This window comes from Arachis duranensis, chromosome 9, assembly GCF_000817695.3.
Source record: "Arachis duranensis cultivar V14167 chromosome 9, aradu.V14167.gnm2.J7QH, whole genome shotgun sequence".
In the NCBI taxonomy this organism is placed as follows: domain Eukaryota; kingdom Viridiplantae; phylum Streptophyta; class Magnoliopsida; order Fabales; family Fabaceae; genus Arachis; species Arachis duranensis.
The window spans coordinates 16334201-16342408 of record NC_029780.3 but is presented as its reverse complement, the minus strand read 5'-3'; positions in this window follow the sequence as shown (position 1 = coordinate 16342408).

Below are 8208 nucleotides of genomic sequence, written 5' to 3'. Positions count from 1 at the left end.
TCGTCGTGGCTGCTCTTGATGTGTGTGTGTCGCCTCTTTACCTTCTTGCTCCATCGTTCCAGTATATATCTAGGTGACACTTGGCTTACTTGTTCAAAGCTTAACACGCTTAGTGCGTGACGACACAATATCCCTCTCGACTCGAATAATAAGTATTGGCATTTTATCTCAGCTGCAACTGAGTCGTAAGTAACGACAAACTTGTTGAATATTGAGCTGGAAACTTGTTCTCCGACTTCGTATACTGAATAGCCTAGAGCGGAATTCGTTAATCTGGTGATGCAATTCGCCTTTCCTCTGAATTGCGCTTGGACTTCCCTAAACTTTTGATGAGTGTACACATCTTGAAACTGAGCTTCAATGGAGGATTTGGTTGCACATGGTATGACCGTATGAAAATCTGCAGCATCTGATTCTCTCTCTGCTTGCTCCCTGCTTACGAGGCAATTATCGTATTGTTTGACGAACTGAATAAGCGAGCTGTTCCGAGTGATAAACTTGTTAAAAAATGAATGCATGCTCTCGCTCCTTTGTGTGCTTCTCATCCCTGCCCAGAAGTGGTGATCCAGATAGATAGGAACCCATATATGATGGTCTTCATACAGATCTGCAGAATACACCCAAACACAGACTATAAATACACCCGAAAAAACATGCAATGTACACCTCTACTGCAGATTTTAAACAAACATTACCTGAAAGCCACTTGTTGTCCACAAGACCAAAATTCAGCAGAAAATCATTCTAATTCCTATCGAATAAGTCTTTGTTATGAGAGTTCCAAACAACTTGACTCATTTCTTGTTCAATATCTTCATGTCCCTTGTACCCGTTTAATTTGCTTGGAATCTTCTTCATGATGTGCCAAATACACCAACAGTGAATTGTTGTTGGCATACAGGCCTCTAAAGCCCTTTTCATTGATGCACATTGATCGGTGAGAAACCCTTTCGGAGCATTTCCTCCCATGCAACGAAGCCAACATTGAAATAACCATTTGAATGATTCAATTTCTTCGTTTTTCATCAAAGAGCATCCGAGAAGTGTTGACTGACCTTGGTGATTCACCCCGACAAAAGAACCACAGACCAAATTATACCTGAAACAAATTACCATAGAGCAGAATGCAAAATCATTAGGTACACCCCAACAAATGCTTTGTATACACCCAAAAAACAGCCATATACACCTCTGCTGCGGATTCATAAAAATACATTAATTTAGCATCATAAACAGGGGCAGTTTGTTACCTGTTTGTATTGTAGGTGGTGTCAAATGAAATGACGTCTCCGAAATACTCAAAGGCAGCTCTACTTCTTGTATCGGCCCAAAAAGCCAGCTTAATCGATTGATCCTCCTCGAGTTCAAGCTCAAAAAAGAAATTCTGATTCTTCTCTTTCATTCTTAACAAATATTTCCCGAATTCCTTTGCATCTTCTTGTTCGGAAATATTCCGCACTTCCCTGGTAATGTAATTCTTCACGTCCTTTTCGATAAAATTTAACTCGCGGTGACCCCCGGCAGCCGCAACAAATGATTGGTAGGTTTTGCTTGATCTGATACCGGCCTCCTCGTTATTCTCTATTGTACGACGAATGGACATGCTTAGTTCCCTGTGCTGTTTGAGCATCTCTGCTTTACTTGGACAGCAGGGGTGTGAATGATCCAGCACAACCTTTGAAATGATCCAAGCACCGACATCCTTCAATGTGTGTATGTAAATTCTTGCAGGACAGTTTAAACCGGCTGTCGGATTAGTCTTCTCGGTCGGAGATATTTTAGATTTCTATTTTCCCTCTCTGCTACATGTAATCAATTGATTTTTAATCTCGTTTCCCTTCCTATTTGTGCTCTGAACTCTTGTAGAAAAACCTGCAGCCTTGGCGTAGTTCCTGTAAAATTTTTCAACATCTTCAAGGGTGGTAAATGTCATTCCAACCTTCGGAACAAACTGGTCATCAACAACCGAGAAAGGCTGCAGAATACACCATGTCAAAAACTATAAATACACCCAATCATGTATGATATGATACACCCGAACCGCAACAACTCAACTAAAATGACAATAAAAGCCATAAACTGTAAATACACAGGCTGCAGAATACACCATGTGAAAAACTAAAAACACATCCAATCATGTCTGATATAATACACCCAAACAACAACAACTCAGTTAAAATAACAGAAAAAGCAGTAAACTGTAAATACACCCAAACTTCTAGCAAAAATACACCAAAAAAAGATCTGATCTACACCCGAGCATCTGCTATAAATTCAATCCACATATTTATCTTCATGCATTATTTTGACAGTCAATGTTCACGAATTATTCACCTACACAATGCTATACAAATTACTACAACAAAATTCATAGTAATCCTATATAAATCAAACCTCAGGAACTTCGTTAGATTCAAATTCATAGTCCACTTCGCCTGCATTCAGCTGACAATCTGAGGTTGAATCATCCATTATCTTCAAAACGAGTTCAAACTTTGATTTCAGAAAATGAAAATTCAAATAGAAAACGAAGCTGGAGTTACAGAGAGAGGAAATAACGTAAATGACGAAGAAGAAACGAGTGAGAAAGGAGGGGAAAAGAACGATCGAAGAAACCAGGGGAAGCTTCGCGAGAAGAAGAAGGAGCAAATCTGCAAATAACAAAAACGAAAAAAGAATCGAATCTTTTAAATTTGGTAGTTACATATTCACCGAATCCCTATATAGCGCGTGTAAATGACGTAGCAATTGGAACGCGTTTTAGATTTTAGGGTGTTAAATAACTTGTAAAGCATACAAGTCGTTAGCGCTTGTATGCAGAACTTTTCCGTAAGCGAAATGGGCTTCAACCACAATTACAAAAATTACTTGTTCATTATGGAAACAATGACAAATGACATTGCATAACATGCAACTTTTATATCCACACATCTTTATCATAATAATAATTATAAAAAAAAAGGAATTATAAATTTTGGGGAACTAAATATCTAAAAAAAAGAAGCAAACTAAAATTGCCCTGCGATAAAAAAAATTACAAAATCACTATAAATTCTAGAGACTTCTAAATGAGCTGCTAAAATTTGGTATGGAGAACTTAAAGGAAATAAGCTTTCTATTTGTTTCGTTCCACCTCAATCCAAGTTTATCATGAATTAACCATGTCCTCTTGAAGCTGATTGCCCTGTTTTGGAACTAATTTTAAAATCTGTTCTAGCAGTTTTTCCTCTAAAAATCATATCTATTTCTACAAAAGTTAGAAAGTTCTAAAATTTGGTAAAAATAAACTAGATTCATCCATATTTCACCCAAATTTTGGTTCCACTCCAAAATATTGTTTGTGGGTTGAGAATTAAATTCTGCAAGATTCTCTCTTTATAGTAGAATTCTGCAAAAATCAAAATTTTGCATAAACATAATTATCAAGTATCAACTCACTAATTCATTTAATTTCAAATTTAATTTCAAATTTATGTTTCAAGCTTTCAATCAGAGCCTATTACAACAAACTACTAAGTTCTATCTTTACCTAATCAGTTGCCTAACTTTAATTGCCAAATAGCCTTCAAAGTAGTTAAATCGACAAAATACTTGGTTGGTTGGCATTCAATTAATGTCTATAACTTGCGCGAGAAACATGATTCCGGCCCAGCCACCATACCTCAACCTAAAGCTCAGCAACATTTAAAGGTATTACTGAAAATACCTTTAGTAATACTTTTAATAATTTACTAACAAATATATAATTATGAAATTTGGATTCTCTAAATTTTAAATTTTCGATAATAAAGTATGATCTCTCGGCCTTAAATAGTTTCTCTCTCATATTTTCTCTTGATCCTATCTATAAAATAAATAATGAGAGAAATCATACTTTACTTTCTAAAGTAAAATTCAAAATTTAAAAAATCTAAATCTATAATTATGACAAATAATTAAGTATTATATATTTTTAATAATAAATATATAAAAATATCCAAGTAATTTTAATATAATAAAAGTCATATATTTCTAAAATCCTTCTGTATATTTTGAGAAGACTGTGTAGCATTTATAGTAATTTTTATTTTAATAAAACATGTTATTGTATTAAAATGAGTCTCAATAAAAATGATGTTTTTATGATATTATTAATATGATTTTTATTTAAAAAATATATCGAATAGTATATTTTATTTTTGTTTCCAATCTTTATATTTTATTTTAATTTTATTTTTAATATTTAGTTTAAATTTTGTCCATGAAATTAAAATAGGTTTCAAGTATATCCTTAAATTCAACAATATATGACATAATAATCTTACGCTGATATGTTAAATTATAAGTTAGCACACACTTATTCTATTAACGGTGTTAACCTTCAATAATTGAAACATATAAGAGTAAGGTCTTTTTTTATATAAATAAATAAATAAATATATTTATTCTCAAAATACACATGCACATAAAGGTCTTTAAGAATGTGTAGAGCTATTTTAGGAGAGATACCTACGAAATGAGTTTATCCTCTAATTTAAGTTGGGTGTCCATAAAATACCTCTGTCATGGCAGGCTGAAAAATTTTACACTCAAATCGTTATTGGCGACCACAAAATAGAGCATATCACGTATGGCACACACGAATTGGACCATATCAGGGGGCAGCATTAGCGAATTGGCTCCAACACGTTGGCGGCACACACGAATTGGCAAACTCGTGTTTGGAGGCTACGAAATGGGTAGTAAAAGCTGTAAAATTTCAGTAATCAGCAATTTTCGTACGAGCATGTATTGGTTGAGTTGGGTGGCAAGGACAGAGGGAAAGGGATTTGGGACGCATATAAAAAGGTGAAGGGGGAGAGACCAAGTGAATCATTCGGTAGAAAGGGAAAGGTAGTTTAATAAAAATAGATGGTGGTAAAAAAAATTTTGCTATGGCTTTACTATTTTGTATTGTCTTTGGAAAAAAAAATTAAGATGAGTGGGGTGGGTTTAATGTGGAAGAGAATCTTAATCGGTTGAACGAATTTTATATTGCCGCACATTTGTTTCATAAGGTTAGTTTTAGTCATTACGGTGATTGATGTTATCAGTATTTTTGTTAGAACTAATTTTGTTGGTATGTAATTTTGGTTAGAGTATTTTTAATTATATTTTTCGTCTTTTTTTTTTCTATTGCAGCCCACACGTGTTCTCACTCCTCATGGCACACTTGTTGATATTTTCATGTCGGATCCAGCAGATCCAAGCATGAAAATTAGGTGGCAGAGGATTGAGCCTTATCTAAGACGATCAGAATTTTATCAACCTTCTTTAATAAAGCGCTTCGAGTATGACAATCCACTGATAAGCACCTTTGTGGAACGATGGCGTCCTGGAACCCACACATTTCACCTCTCTTGGGGTGAGTGTACCATGACTCTGGAGGATGTTGCAATGCAATTAGGGCTATCTATTGATGGCGAGCCTGTCACTGGTACTTTGAGATCATGGAGCAAGTTCCATCAGAGAGATATATGCCAATGGTGTCAAGAACTTGGTGATGTTCCAGTCAGCCATGTAGGGACAATGAAGTTCAACATAAAATTGAAGTGGCTCAGGAATCGTCTTCAACAGATGTCGCTTAATTTACAAGACAATGCCCTCATTTAGTATGCATGTTGTTACATCCTTTACTTGTTGGAAGGCATGCTACTATCGGACAAGGCCAACAACACGGTCCATGTTCGATATCTTTTGCTATTGGCTGATAATGATGCCATCAGTACTTATAGTTTGTAAAACCCGGTTAATTAACGGCTAATTAATCCATAAATGAGAATTTATTCTAGAAAGCCCAAAATGTGATTTTTATGGCTAAATGTGATAGAGGAGATTGAGACGAGAATTTTGGTACCAATTTTATAGAATTCGGGCCAAGATTGGACCGAACGGGCCAAACCGGGCCAACCGGACCCAAAGTGGGCCCTTGCCCCAACATAACTAAACCAAAACCCTAGTTTTCAGCATTCTCTCTCCTCACTAAACACACTCACATGCTGAAAATAGAGGCCATGGACGGAAGAACACTCTCTCAAGTTCTTTCTCTCACTTGATCTTCAAACCACCATAACTTTTGATCTAGAGCTCCGATTGCCGCTCCATTTGCGGTCACGTGTTCACCGAGGAGAGCTCTACAAAACCCATACAATTAATCTTGAGGTAAGCCACGTTTTTCTCTTCGAAATTCCAGCCTTGTTTTCGAGTTTTATGAGTAAAAATATTGAGATTTTGGGCTCTTTGATGTTATAGGACCCAACTCTCTTGAAGGAGAAGGTTAATCTTGTCTCCTTGGACCTTGGGTGTGGTAAGATTCTCAACCCTAGTGTAATTTGTTATTCTATGATGTTTGGGTATTGAGATGTTGTGTATGGGTATGATGATTGTGACTTAGGTTGTGTATATGTGAATATTGGAGCTTGATTGGTGATTTTGAAGAGTTTGAAAAAGGGATTTGGTGGTGAAAAATCTGTTCTTGGAGGTGTTGAGACCTTAAGAGCTTGTGGATAAGTGATTTGGAAGTGCTCCAGTTGAGCTTGGGAAATCGGCTAAGGTATAGTTTCGATTTCCCGTATCTAATATGTAATGTGGTAGGAAATACTTAGGCTAGAGGCCCTAAGATAGACATTGAATTGTTGATGTTGTTGAATTGTTGATATATATGATGTGGTCATATATGTGATGATGATTAATGATGCCTTGATCGTATGATGTATGAGAGATATGCATGTTGTGATATATGCTTGATGATTGGTTATGGTTGAATTGTGGGTTGAACCATGTTGATGGTGAGTATGATATTGATTGTGTACAATGATAATTTAGTGGAATTGATGTTGTTGAGAATTGGCATGAGGAAGAGTATATGATATGTCAATATATTTGAGTTTGAGCCACTTGGGTAAAGTGGGTTAAAATGATGAGATAGTGATTTTGATAAATTGTGGTAAAGTGTCAATGTGTGAGTTGAGGAGGCTTGATGTTGAAATTGATATATTTTGATTGATTTCAAAGAAAAGGGATGAAAATGGCATGTTTTGATTGATTTTGAAAAGAGTTGGAAATGGCTTGTTTGCAAATGGCACTTTGTGGTTTTTATGAAAAATATGGTTTTTGGGCATACTTCGGTGGGACATAACTTGGACTACGGATCTCTGTTTTGTGCCAAATCTATTTAGAAATGAAATTGGATCCGGGATGTCCCTGCCGTTCGAAGAACGGGTGAAAAACGATTTAAAATGAGGAAGTTATGTCCGTCGGAAGATTGGGGGTTGAAACTGTGAATTCTGCAGCTTTTAACTTAGAAAATTTTTAGCAGAAATACCCCTCGCGCGTAGGCGCACTTGGCGCGTACGCGTCAATCTTCCAGAAAGCGCCATCCACGCATGCGCGTGATGTGCGCGGGCGCGCCGATTGTGCTGCACCCAATGCCCAGCCATTTTCCAGAGAGTTATGCCAGAACTGTGCAAGTTTCGTGCCTGGGGCACGAGAGTACCCACGCGTACGCGTGGTTGACGCGTGCGCATCGCTTGGCTATTTTTCAATCCACGTGTTAGCGTGCATGACGCTTACGTGTCGATGAGTTTTTGAGGCCAGCCACGCGTGCGCGTGGAGTGTGCGTACGCGTGGACCTGTTTTCATCCCAAAGTTGATTTTTGAGTTTTAAAAGCCAAATTTCATACTTCTAAGCCTCCGATCTCACCACTTATGTCTTAAATCATTATGATATGTCTATATATGAGAAGAAGGGCTAGTGAATGTGGCAACTTGCGAGTGAAGCAAGGGAAAAATGGATGATCAATGAGGATCAAGCATGAATATATGAGATGCGGAGGATGGTGGTGGAAGTGCTTGTTATGCCATGGGCCGAAAGGCTATAATTGTTGATAAAACGGCTGGTTATGGATTTAACCATGAGCCGGGTGGCTGGTTATGGATTTAACCGTGAGTCGGATGGCTGGATTATTGCCGTGTTACGGCGGGGCCATGATTATGGCTATGTATAAACGCATATATATGATGTTGAATGAATTGTGAAAGTTGCACTTCCATTATCGGAGATGAGAGTTTCCCTGGGAGAAAGCAGTGGCTAGCCACCACGTGCTCCAAGTCGAGACTTGAAGCTCTTTTGACCCTATGTCGTCAGGGTGGCCGGGCACTGTGAAATTCCCGGACGAGCTCACCCCCAAA